The 13,609-nt window shown below is 44.5% G+C and overlaps 1 protein-coding gene across 2 annotated transcripts in view; it reads left to right on the top strand.

Moving 5' to 3' along the window:
• Window positions 1-217: 217 nt before the first annotated feature.
• LOC126363354 (proton-coupled amino acid transporter-like protein pathetic) overlaps window positions 218-13,609 on the top strand; it is a 303,134-nt gene continuing 289,742 nt past the window's right edge. Inside the window, exon 1 of one of the 2 annotated variants that reach the window (XR_007566243.1) lies at window positions 218-330. The gene's annotated coding sequence lies outside the window, so the exon portion shown is untranslated. The remainder of the gene's footprint in view (window positions 331-13,609) is intronic. The other variant, XM_050007956.1, reaches the window with a different exon arrangement.

Raw genomic sequence — 13,609 nt, 5'->3', positions numbered from 1 at the left:
CACCATTCAGCGGCCCGACCTAATTCAGCGGGCCGCCACGGCTCGTAAGAGCGCGCCACGCTATTTTCGCACGTGCCTTTTCACGTGGAGGACAACCCGCAATTCACGCTGCCTTTTTACGTTGCGCCGCGCGGCTCAACCGGAAGCCTTCGGGCAACGTCGGGCGACTTCGTGCGGCGTCGGCACCGGCGCCGACCAGAGGCGCCGCTGGAGGGGCGCACACCTCAGAGCAGCGCGCCGCAGCGCCGAACACGCAGACACACACGTGGGCGCCTGCCGACCGGACGCTACGGCACGTGGCCGCTGCTGCAACATCCACCCGGCTCACAGGTGAGTGGCGCAGCCGCTTCCGTCTCTGTAGTGCACTACGAGATCAGATTCACTAGAAAAACGCCGGAAAGCCAGTAACTGCCTTTTTCGGTGACTTGCGCCGAGTCCACGTTTTTGTAATGCCGCATTTTTCGTGCTGTCGCAACCGAGGTGGCAGTTTCGTGCAGAACGCTGATCGCGCAGAGTTCTTTCCGCACGTGTTAGGGCAGATTTCCAGTTCTCGTCGCGCCACAGGCTATTTCAGTGCTGAAGGCTCCACGCTACCCTGTCTCGTGCCACAGCTGCGCTTCCTTCTGTTAACATTTCCCGCGACTGTTTCCTTACGGGCTTAGCAGGTCGATCATATTACAAGGAAACCGATATCTTTCTGAAATGAAAAACGGTAGTCTGATATCTGCATGGCCATTGTTTAGTAACAGCTTTGCTTTACCTATTCTGGCGCCGTTGAAGCGACTACAATGCGTTCTTTGTTACCGCTTGTGATCCACCGTATTACAGAAAACAACGTCTGTGGTCCAAAAGTAATATTTTATTACCCGGAGACATAAAAAAATCGCTTTCTTGGTTATTGAAATATGACTCCTGTGCTTAAGTTTATAAGAATAGTACTAGACTTATTGTCAGAGAATTTTCAATAAACTCAAAGAGTAACTCTAGAAAAGAAAATTAAATACAAAACTGTCATTGTCTTGCCAGTGAAAATGTGCGGTTTGAGTAAAATGAAACATGTGCAGAAACGTTGAATTACAATGATAGAAGAGCTCTTCATGTGAGATTAACTTTCATGTATACATCAAATGCAGAGCGCAAAATGCGGCGAACCGCGGACAAAGAGAAACAACGAAGAAACCAAAATCGAATCTTGCAAGTGTACCATTTCCATAGTATGAACATTCGGAGTCTGTTGGTTACAGTTTAAACAGCTGGCCATTTCCAATCTCGTTGCTTTTGACTGATAAGGTCAAATGTATAAACCGCGTCAGACATCACGCAGACAGCAGTGATCCAACAATTTCAGATTTCTGCTAGTGCTTGGCACATGCGTTGTTCAGACTTTTTTTTGTTTTGTAAGGAGTAGATAGTATAAGGTCCTAATTAATGTGATTGTAGTGCTGCATTCTCCTGCGAATCGTGTAGTTAGTCGGACTGGAAAGTTATGTTACACATAATTCGTGTACTTTTTTGGCGACAAAAATTCCAATTCCTTGTCTGTATAAAACCGCTGAGGAGTCGAAAACAACACGGAGGCGATTTTTCAGAGAATTCCTTGGGCAGAAGTTTCCTGGAACATGGTCACGTATTTGGTTGTCAATACTGTGTGGGTCATTCATGCTTTGCTACAGCGTGAGATAGGAAACGCTGACCTAGAACAACGTGCTGCTCCGTGGCAGTGCGGGAGTGCTGACGTCATAGATAAAGCATGTCACGGAGTGCTATAGCACCTAAATGTGTCAAAAGTCTGACGTTAATGCGTAAAAAATTGTCGAGCCAGCACATTTCGTCGCACAACTGCTGAGCTGCGAACTTCTTTTTTTTTTATGCTGAGATCTGAATACAAAAGGACGTCATTCAGATTAGCAAACTTCCATAATATAGCAACTGCACATGAAACATCTGTACATAAAATTACCAGACAGTATCCAGTAATTCACTTAGAAACGTGAGATAAGAAGAAGAGAATCAAGTACACCGATTTGTACTCACCATTTTAGTTATACTTCGTCTGATTAGTATCTAGCGTTTCAAGACACAGTGTTTGTAGATATTTAAATAGAAAAGGACACAGCGAAAGAAAGAAATATTTTGTGGAAGGCTATAGATGCTAACCAAACTTTAACCGGTGATTTTCGCTTGCACTAGTTATCCCAAACGGGAATCAAAATATCAAAATTTCTGTTTTTTTTTAACCATTCTAAGAAATCGAATCTTCAAGTGTAGATTTTTGTTTGTACTATATCAGACATGGATGGCCATGCATTATGCTATTGCCAATGATTTGATGAGACCTGTCTTGTCGCGCTAGTTGGTAGGATTGTATTGAATACTTGCACGGAATACATTTCAGTAATGGAAAATCTTGGGTTTAATACAAACAAGAGTGTAGAATAAGTATAAAATAGCAGATGGACTCGTAAATAACATGTTGGAGTCAGTAGCTTGGCTTTCATAGTTATATCATTTTTGAGAAAACGTCGTGCATACAAAACGCATAGAATGAAAGAAATGTATGGGTACTGCGAATACGAGTAGACTGCGCCTGCACAACTTGTCAGTGACAAATTAAAATTTGTGCTGGATCGGGAATCGAACCTGGATCACCCGCTTTACGCCTGCGGACGCCTTAATCACTTTTTTAAAGATCTGCTTTTAGCAACGTGAATCAGATGTTTTCCACGAACAATGTACCGGGAAACGAGTCAATGCAGCGAGATTTCGTTCGTACATACATACATTAATCCTTGTTCCATAGATCATGAATACGAAATTTCGTAATATGTAGAACGTGCCACTTTTCTTCACACTTTTATTCGCACGAATAAATATTTTTTTTACACTTACTATTTCATGTGTGTTGCGCATGGTGCGAAAAATATTTATTTTGCCTTTTTCTACGATAAGTGGATTGCGAGAACGTTAGCGAATAGACGATGAGCAAAGATTAGGCAATAATATACTTTAGGTGTGTTTTTGTACCACGTATCACGATAAAAGTAACTTCAATATATTATAATATAGGGCGCCTCGTCACGGTGCTGGCGGTTCCCTCTGTCAGAGGTTCGAGTCCCCCCCCCCCCCCCTCCCCTCGGACATGGGTGTGTGTGTTGTTCTTAGCGTAAGTTAATTTAAGTCAGATTAGGTAGTGCATAAGCTTTGGGACCGATGACCTCAGCGGTTTGGTCCCATAAGAACTTACCAGAAATCTCCATATTATAATAAATGCTTATTTGATTATTAATCACGTCTCCCAATCTTTTACTTGGAAGAAAGAAAAGATGAAGAAAATTATTACGATTATCAAATACACCGAAAAAAATATCGAATGAAAGAATCCCACACCGTAGCATCTAACACGGAAGCACGCCTCTAGGACCGACCTAAACCTCCATACATCACTGAGTGTTCATGTGCTGCACTTTCACATTTTCGTGATTCCCGCACAATGAGACATTTTATTATTATTTTCGCTGCTTGTCTAGGCACTTAGTACTATTTGCACTTCCTGTATTTTCGGTTAGACACTGGACTCGCATTCGGGAGGACGACGGTTCAATCCCGCGTCCGGCCATCCTGATTTAGGTATTCCGTGATTTCCCTAAATCGCTCCAGGCAAATGTCGGGATGGTTCCTTTCAAAGGGCACGGCCGACTTCCTTCCCCGTCCTTCCCTAATCCGATGAGACCGATGACCTCGCTGTCTGGTCTCCTTCACCAAACAACCCAACCCAACCCCTCTGTGTTTTCCGATGTACCATGCTCTCATGTCTGAAGGAACACACACTGCTACCATCGGCAGTTACTTCCGACTACATTTCTTCCATTTCATATAGCAGTCTCTGTTACTTCAGACATGCATGCAATTCTGAAGAACATTATACAGTACACACACACACGGAAAGGGAGAGGGACAGAAAGAGAGAGACAGAAGAGAGAGAGCGACACTGCAAATAGCAATAAGCGGGGAAACTAAGCTATAGGATTGATTTTTGCTTTTTTTTTGGCAAATAAATTTCCTATTCTACACGATAACTATTTGCTCTTGGGTTTCTTCAGAAACGTAATAATACCGTGCAAAATCGGTTTTTGACTAGAAGTTATGGGATAGCTTGCTGCATAGGAACACAAATATTAATTCACTTTTTGTCTTCACTCGAACCTGAACTGTTTGTAAATGAAGTGATTCTCAGGCATGTTCCATTGCCTACCGTGTGGGAATGATCAGCTCCGGAGGGTCTCGATACATTGGAACGTGAGCAGTGGCAGCGCCGAAAGATGACTCCTGCGGTTGCAGGAGGGGTGTGCGCCGCCTTTAGCAGTAGCGAGCGACCTGGCCTCGGCCGCCACGTAAGGCCGCTCCCGAAACCAGGTCGCGGCGTGGCTCGGCGCAGCTTTGAAAGCGGCGTCGACAGTTGCGTCACACCGCCGCCGCCGTCCTCCGATTCAGCGGCGCTCTATATTTACTCGTATGCTAGCACGGTGGCCGCACGCCGGTCGGACTCGGAGCACATGCGGCGAGCCCGCGCCACGACGCCAGCGCCTCCAGTGGCCGGGTACGCAGCCCTCTGACCTCCCACCCCTCTCATCAGAATTCAGCACACGTTGCTTCCGGTATGTTTATCGCCGCACGCACTCTGGCAGAGTAGATGCTAATGGTGCCTGCCGAACAGCACGCACAAACGAATTTGCCGTTCCGTCGACAGACACTCGGGTGCATCGCCCCCAGCGCCCCTGACGGCCGCGCGCGCCACAACTCTCCTGCGTGCCAATCTCGTGGAGGGGCAAGCGCTGCTAAGTGCCGCTGCTGCGAGAAGCGGACGAAGGTTAGAGCAGCGAAGCGCAGCGTGCTTGTTTGTCATTCACTGGTTACTGTACAACACTGCGTGTTGATGCGAAAGGCAGCTGTTTCCTCCTGCCTCATTCAGAATTCGGCCCAGTTTGTTGGTCGTGCGTCGCGTAGTTTTGCAAACCAAAGCGTTTCTCCTAGGATTTCAGACTCATCCAGCTCAACAATTCACAACTTCAAGATCTTACTACGCTAAAATTTTTTGTTACTCTACATCATTTCATCCTTGACACTTCTTACTATCTTAAAAGGCGCGTCTTCAAGTTTAATTGGCGGTCTTCAAGCTCAGCTCTTAAACACTGTCAACAATTTTCCTAATTAATTCTCTACACTTGAATGAGATTTTCACTCTGCAGCGGAGTGTGCGCTGATATGAAACTTACTGGCAGATTAAAACTGTGTGCCCGACCGAAACTCGAACTCGGGATCTTTGCCTTTCGCGGGCAAGGAGAGCTTCTGTAAAGTTTGGAAGGTAGGAGACGAGATACTGGCAGAAGTAAAGCTGTGAGGACCGGGCGTGAGTCGTGTTTCGGTAGCTCAGATGGTAGAGCACTTGCCCGCGAAAGGCAAAGGTCCCGATTTCGAGTCTCGGTGGGGCACACAGTTTTAATCTGCCAGGAAGTTTCAATTCTCTACACTTGTTTATACACTAACGGTAAAAAAAGAATAGAAACACCAAAATATGGTTAATGTAGAAAATGAAATTTCGGGATTACATATCATAAAATACACACGTCACATAAGTAAGTGATTAATATTGCTAGACCACAGCTTAATCTAAGCGCGAAATATGCCATTGCAAATGTGAAATGCTGGTGCATTAATAACTGGTGTAACCGCCAGAATGTTGAATGCAATCGTGCAAACATGCATGCATTGTGTTGTACAGATGCCGAATGTCAGTTTGAGGAATAGAGTTCCACGTCTGCCGGCCGCTGTGGCCGAGCGGCTCTAGGCGCCTCAATCCTGAACTGCGCTGGTGCTATGGTCGCAGGTTCGAATCTTGCCTCGGGCATGGATCTGTGAGATGTCCATAGGTTAGTTAGTGTTAATAATATTTATAACATCAAATGTTACTATATTGCTCTAAAAAGAGTCTAAAGATTTAGCTTTTGACTGGGCGTTAAACTAAAGAATACAGTTCAAAGATTTTACGTAGTATGTTCGTTTTAGAAACGCTGTTCTTGCTAATTAGAACTAGCAACTTAATGATTAATATTAGCTTTGTTAGCAAACAGCAGGAACATTCACACGAGGCTTAACCCAAGACAGGGTCTCATAAAGAAGACACAGAAATGAGCAAATGTAGCTGCAGTATACTACTAGTTAAAATTTACACCGATGAACACAAATTTAAAGAAAGAAAGACAATTGTCACACTTAAAGAAATGGTTGTATTCAGACTCTGCCAAGGTGAGCAGTGCTAGTCGGTTGTTCAGTTTTTCACTGTGCTGTAACTTCTTGGCTGCTGTATTAAGCATATTACAGAAATAACAGAATAACAATATTGTATCCAGATACTAGCTCATTTGCATGGTGTTGCTCGGTTAACAATGTGTCCCAGTAGAATAAGAAGATAGAAAGAAGAAGTAATCAACTGTGACCACAGTGATAAAATTGTAGAAATTTTATTTAAATATTATCAGAAGTTAAAGTAAACAAATAATAAAGTAACATATTTTTGAAATATTAATGTAATACAAAACTTCATAATAAATAATTTTTTAAATTTCTCCTCCAGAAGGAAGTCATGGGTGAATTCATCCATGAGCATACAGCGTAGAGTTGTATATGGAGAAAATACAGATGTAATCCAATCCGCAGTATTTAGTAGACAGCTTTTGTGATTTGCTGATCGTAACTGAGATCGAAACTCCCACTGACAACTGGTATGTCTCAAGGTTAAAGAGGAGTTCCATCAGCGTTAATGGTATCTGTGTGATAAAAAACTAGTTTACCATTTTCTTTTTCCGAGAAAATGGTCGCTTTAGCTATTTTGCCCAACGTGTCCTTACGCACCGCGTTGTGATATTGCAAATTTTGGGCGATTTGAGGCTACGCTGTACCGTAAGTAAATACCCCACCTTTAAGTAAAAAAGTATGGGGTGCCGACTAAGTGGCATCTTGCACGTCGAGTACCTTCTAGATCGATCTAAGAGTTACGTTGTTCCGTAAAGGAGAGGGTTGTGTTCGATGAACTTCCAGTTCCACCTTCAGGGCTGCTAGAGGCGTTTTACACCCACAGTACTTATTTCAGACACATTATGGCACAAGTTTTGTCGAGTTAGGTTCTTGAGTTCGAATTATGCTGAAAAATACACATTGTTGAGGGTTTTCGTTACTGAAAAGTTCCACTGACCTAAGCCATTTTTTCCGATAGCATTGTCGCACAAGTGTTATGTTGCAGTGACTGCAGGAGAGCAATTGTGAAATTTAGGAAAGTGAAACACAACTTGTAGCAATCAAAATGGTGCATCGGTCCTCGAGTTCTGCTAGGATTTATACGTACAGGCTGAAACAGAAATCCGTTGACAAAATTTCGGAGACTGTTCGGGAATATTCTGCGAATATTTTGGTGTGAGCGTCTTGCGATCTGTGGCTGCTCGTTACAGAGTAATTCATCCCGTCTGATTTCTTACCCCCTAGTTATCTTAGCATCTGTATGGTCATGTAGTTAATTTAAGAACTGTTGTAGTGGCAGTCTCTCAAGACTTTGATAACGTCATAATTTACACAGTATGAAATCGAAATTTAGACTCACCGTTTTCAGTATTTCACTTAGCAGTACGATTGTGAATATAGGTCTGAAGACTATGGCTATATAACGTTCGAGAAGTGAATCCCTACATTTTTTTCTTATTGAGGCCTTCTCATTCAGCCTTCCCTCACTCAACTTCCTTTGGTAGATTCAACCTGTAGACTTATAGACATACGAACTGTGTCGAATTCGATGTTCATAAGCAGATTTGGTCACTCTGGCAATGTGCTCTTAACCTGGCTACATGTAATTTGGTCGACCACACAAGGAACTGAAAAGCGCCCTGTGTTAAATATGGCATGTAAGTCACTTAATAGACTTTTAAGTTTTTACTTATTTATTCTCTGAAAGTTAGCTGATCAGTTCGGGTAAGGCGAACTCTAGATTGCGATTTATTGGTAGAATCCTGAAGCGATGCAGTCCTTCAACAAAGGAAATAGCTTACAATACGTTAGTTCGTCCAGTCTTAAGAGTATTGTCCGTCTGTATGGGATCCTTACCAGTTGGGTCTGATTCAAGAGATTGAGAAGGTCTAAAGAAGAGCGGCAAGATTCGTGACTGGTACATTTAGCCATTGCGAGAGTGTTACAAATCTCATAGAAAGTTTGAAGTGGGACACACTTGCAGATAGACGACGGGCTAAGCAGAAGGGGCTGCTCACTAAATTCCGAAATCCAATCTTCGCCGAGGATATTTATTATTACCACCAACTTTAAAATCGAGTAATGTTCACCATTCAAATATAAGGGAAATAAGAGCTCGTATTGAGGCGTTCTTTCCTCGCGCGATCCGCGAGTGGAACAGAGCGGGAGGGGGGAGGGGGGGGGGAGGGGGGGAGTGGGATATGACTTCGGCCCGAATTGTGCGCCCTCCGCCCCACACCGCTTGGTGGCTAGCGGAGTATACAGGGTGAAAAGTATTTAAACTGACAAACTCTGGGAGGTTGTAGGCGACATCAAAACAAATATTTTTCCATAATGACATTTTTTCCTATGAGGATCTGTGAGGATTATTTAAACCGGTGGAGGCTGTATTACGCTCTTCAGTTGTTAGAGGCCGTATTACGATCTTTAGTTGTTAGAGGGCGTATTACGCTCTTCAGTTGTAGGCAACTACTGTCCACCAGTGTAGTAGTGCATTGTCTCTGTTTACTAATGGAGCGATACACCTGGAGTGATGCGGTTGGTGCGTACTACGTAGCGCACCACAACGGACGAGCCGCACAGTGGATTGATCAAGAGCAAGTGCGGTTCTTCGTTAATGTGTGAGTCGGTGTTGTTGGGGACTGTTTAATTGGGCAGTATCTGCTACGTAGGCCATTAAATGGCAGGCTCTCTGCCTCGTGATGGCTGGGTGTTGTGTGTTGTCCTTAGGTTAGTTAGATTTAAGTAGTTCTAAGTTCTAGGGGACTGATGACCATAGATGTTAAGTCCCATAGTGCTCAGAGCCATTTGAACCATTTTTGAAATGATAGGCACTATTACAATTTTCTCGACAGAGCATTTCCAGACTTGCTGGAAGACGTCCCGCTCCCTACAAGACAACGCATGTGGTTTCAACACGACGGGGCGCCAGCACATTTCAGTCGTCGTGTGCGTCGATTCTTGGACCGACGGTTCCCAAAAACTTGGATTGGCAGAGGTGGTCCTGTACCATGACCTGCTCTATCCCCAGATATGTCCCCTCTGGAATTTTTTGTGTGGGGGGAGATGCACAACCTTGTTTACACAACTCCTGTTGCATCAGAAGAGGATCTGGTAGCCCGGGTGGTAGTAGCAGCAGCAGGAACAATTCAAGATACTCCTGTGGTTTTTGCCCGTGTCAGACAGAACATGATCCGACGGTGTAAACTTTGTTTACATGTCAATGGAGACATTTTTGAAAATCTGTAATTCAAATTGGGTTGTGTTAATGTGTCGTCTCTTGGTCATGAAAAAATGGAAAAGTGTTTGTTGGTATCATTAACCCTTTATTTGGCAGTGTTGCTCTCAAGCAATATCAAATTTACGTTGGCCTTATGGGACAACAAACATTCCCCAGTGCCCTTTACTGGCATTGTTGCCTCCAGACAAAGTTCCTTTACACACTGCGAATGTCAGTTGTTGTAATAGTTCAAGGTTTTCCACACGAGATGGCAGTTTATGTAGTGGTGTTACAGAGATCTCCTCGTGTGAGCAACAGGGGTGTCTTATTTTGGTTCTGAAAGAGTGGATTTCAATAAATTGGCAGTAATCTTAGCAGATTTTCTTCAAGAAATACCCAGAGGTGAGTTTACAGCAGAAATATTTCAATCTAATATTGTTTTGAATTACGTAAATAGTATAAAACTTTTATGTTGCCTGTGAGCAACATTGCCCATAGTTGGGACATGTGCCATTAGTATATTACATATGCTTACGGCGGATATTCAAAACAATAAAATCGTGACACTTGCAAGCTCATTTTATGGTGTCCAACCACTCTCAACAATAAAATGATGGGACAGCAATGAAAAAAGAATAATTGATGTGCCCTGTCCCAGTATTGTACGTCAGTACAACAGGCATATGGGAGGAGTTGATCTTGCTGGTATGCTGATAGAGCTCTACAGACTACCAATGAAAACTGGGTGTTGGTACATGAAATTGTTTGGATTTATGCTAGATCTGAGTGCTGTAAATGCCTGGCTGGTATTTTGAAGAGAATCTCTGGACAAGAAGACCTCACTGAAGTCATTCAGGGCAGATGTTGCCAATGGTTTGATGTTTTCAGGGAAAAGGAAAGTAGGAAGGCTCTCAATAGACATAACACCACCACAAAAGAAGAGGAGGAAGCCAACAGCTCGGACTGTTACACAAGATGTCCGATTTGATAATATGGAGCATCGGCCTTTATACGGTCCCAAAGGTCGTTGTCGTTATTGACCATCTGGATTTTCTATAGCCATGTGTTCAAAATGCAAATATAGTATTGTGATTCGTTCCATGAGGAACTGTTTCCAAAAATTCCATTGCAAGAAGAACTAGAAGGGAAAATGAAACAGTTCTATTACACAGCAGGAATGCATACATGTGTTTATAAATTAAATTATTCATGTACAGGAAACCTTTTGCTTGAGGTTATTGGCAAACACTTTTTTCCTATAATATATATAAATGTGGTCTACTGCTGGCAATGTTGCTTGTAAGCAACATTTCATAATTTTCATCATTTTTGTCAAAAATTTCTAAAACTGACTGAATTGTATTTCTTTAAGCATAATAAATAAATATAAGCAATGAAATTTTTTTGTTTTTATTTTCACCATTTGCCAAATAAAGGGTCTTGCCGCCAGATAAATCTTCCTCTACCGGTTTAAATACTCCTCATAGGAAAAAATGACATTAGGGAAAAATATTTGTTTTGATGTCCCCTACCACCTCCCAGAGTTTGTCAGTTTAAATACTTTTCACCCTGTATATGTAGATGTAGAAGTTTGGAAATTGATATAAGTAAAAATATAAACGCTGTTACTGATTTTTTTTTCTTTTGGTAGGGGGGGGGGACTGTCACGACACCCCATGCCTCTCTCCCCCTCTCCTCCGTCTCCCCCCGCCGCCACTTAGACCCGGGCCTGGCGTTGTCCCAGTACTTTACACGCACGCCGTGCGCCTTACTTACTATTGATCGTGTGTGATAAATGGGTCGATAGTGCCGTCTCGCAGAATGCACAGCTGTGGCTGTGGCGGTGGGCCTCGACCCGGCGGAAACACAGCCAGTGAGTGAGGGGCGTCCTCGTGCCGGTGGTCCCTGACCCCGCCACGCCGGCCGCCCGCGGCTGCGGCTCGGCGGCGCCACGTGGTCTGCCGCTTGCCGTCTGCTGCTGCCTGCTGTTCTGGCGGTGCGCGCCTCTGGCCTACTATAGCGCTGGCTGCGGTACCCAGTCCCGCCTCGGGCGTGGGCGTGGCCCTTGCTCTCGGCGTGATCTCTACATATACTTTTCCAATGACTGTAGTTATCAGCCTGACGACTGCTCATTATTGCGTTAGTATCTCTCGTGCAACGCTTTTCGCACCTGCGCTACTTCTGCAACTTGTATACATCTGAGTATACACTGAAATTAAATGTCGTGTGACGAGGGCCTCCCGTCGGGGAGACCGTTCGCCTGGGGCAAGTCTTTCGATTTGACGCCACTTCAGCGACTTGCGCGTCGATGAGGATGAAATGATATGATTAGGACAACGCAACTCCCAGTCCCTGAGCGGAGAAAATCTCCGACCCAGCCGGGAATCGAACCGGGCCCTGAGGATTGACAGTCTGTCGCGCTGACCACCCAGCTACCGGGAGTGGACTGAGTATACACTGATAAGCCAGAATATTATGACCACCTACCTAACAGCCGATATGTCCAGCTTTGCTACGGATAGCGGCGGCGACGTGTAGCTGGAGCGACTTGGCACCATATCTGCACAAACCGTCACATAATTCATGTAAATTGCGGGGAGAGGGCCGATGAGTTCTGACGCCACGTTAAATCACATCACAGATGTGTTCGATCGGGTTCACGTCTGGCGAGTTAGGGCGGCAGCACGTCAACAGGAACTCGCCACTGCGTTCCTCGGACCACACCATCACACTCCTGGCCTTGTGACAGAGCACATTATGTTCGCCGCGCGGGATTAGCCGAGCGGTCTCAGGCGCTGCAGTCATGGTCTGTGCGGCTGGTCCCGGCGGAGGTTCGAGTCCTCCCTCGGGCATAGGTGTGTGTGTTTGTCCTTAGGATAATTTAGGGTAAGTATTGTGTAAGCTTAAGGACTGATGACCTTAGCAGTTACGTCCCATAAGATTTCACACAAATTTGAACATTTTGTCGGCTGGAGTGGCCGAGCGGTTCTAGGCGCTACAGTCTGGAACCGTGCGACCGCTACGGTCGCAGGTTCGAATCCTGCATCGGGAATGAATGTGTGTGATGTCCTTAGGTTAGTTAGGTTTAAGTAGTTCTAAGTTCTAGGGGACTGATGACCTCAGTCGGCCGCTGTGGCCGAGCGGTTCTAGCCGCTTCAGTTGGAAACCGAGCTGCTGCTACGGTCGCAGGTTCGAATCCTGCCTCCGGCATGGATGTGTGTGATGTCCGTAGGCTAGTTAGGTTTAAGTAGTTGGAAGTCAAGGGGACTGATGACCTCAGATGTTAAGTCCCATAGTGCTTAGAGCCATTTGAACCATTTGAACTGATGACCTCGGAAGTTAAGTCCCATAGTGCTCAGAGCCATTTTGAACATTATGTTGCTGAAAAATGTGACTACCATCAGGTAACATGGTCGTCATGAAGAGAATGTACGTGGTCTGCAACTAGTGTACGATACTCCTTGGCCGTCACTGTGCTTGCACGAGCTCCACTGGATCCATCGATGCCCACGTGAATGTTCCCCAGAGGATAATGGACCCGCCGCCAGCTTGTTTCCGTACCGCAGTACGGTGTCAAGGGTGTGAGGAAGAAGCTATCGGCATTCATCAGACCGTACAAAACTCTGCCACTGTGGCAACGCCCATTGCCGATGGTCACCGCCCCGTTTCAGTCACAGTTGCCGATGTCGTCCTGGTAACATTGCCACTCGCTTGGGCCAATCTTTAGAAGTGTTCGGTGCACTGAGCCTGATTTTATTGGGCTACGTTCCGTTGCTTTCGTTTTTTCTTTACTGACGGAATTTCCACTGTCTATACTTATAATTATAAATTCATAAAACGTTGTCAGAATGACCAGAAAGGATTCAGGATTTACACTTATAGTGGTGGTAGTTCAAAAATATAAGAAAATAATTTATTTTTTTTACATTTGTATTTCACCTTTTTTTCACTTACCATTGGCTGCATTTGTTGCTATAGGTACACTTTTCTTCATAAGTAAGGGAGATTCTTCGATGAATTTTGCACAGCATACAAACCATACGTACAAGTGTATAAAACTCTAGAATTTTCCAAATCTATTAAGAACTGTGGTAATAA

The sequence above is a fragment of the Schistocerca gregaria genome, chromosome 1 (assembly GCF_023897955.1).
Source record: "Schistocerca gregaria isolate iqSchGreg1 chromosome 1, iqSchGreg1.2, whole genome shotgun sequence".
Taxonomy (NCBI): Eukaryota; Metazoa; Arthropoda; class Insecta; order Orthoptera; family Acrididae; genus Schistocerca; species Schistocerca gregaria.
Note: the sequence above shows the minus strand (reverse complement) of the source record. Positions and strands in the feature narration are given on the sequence as shown.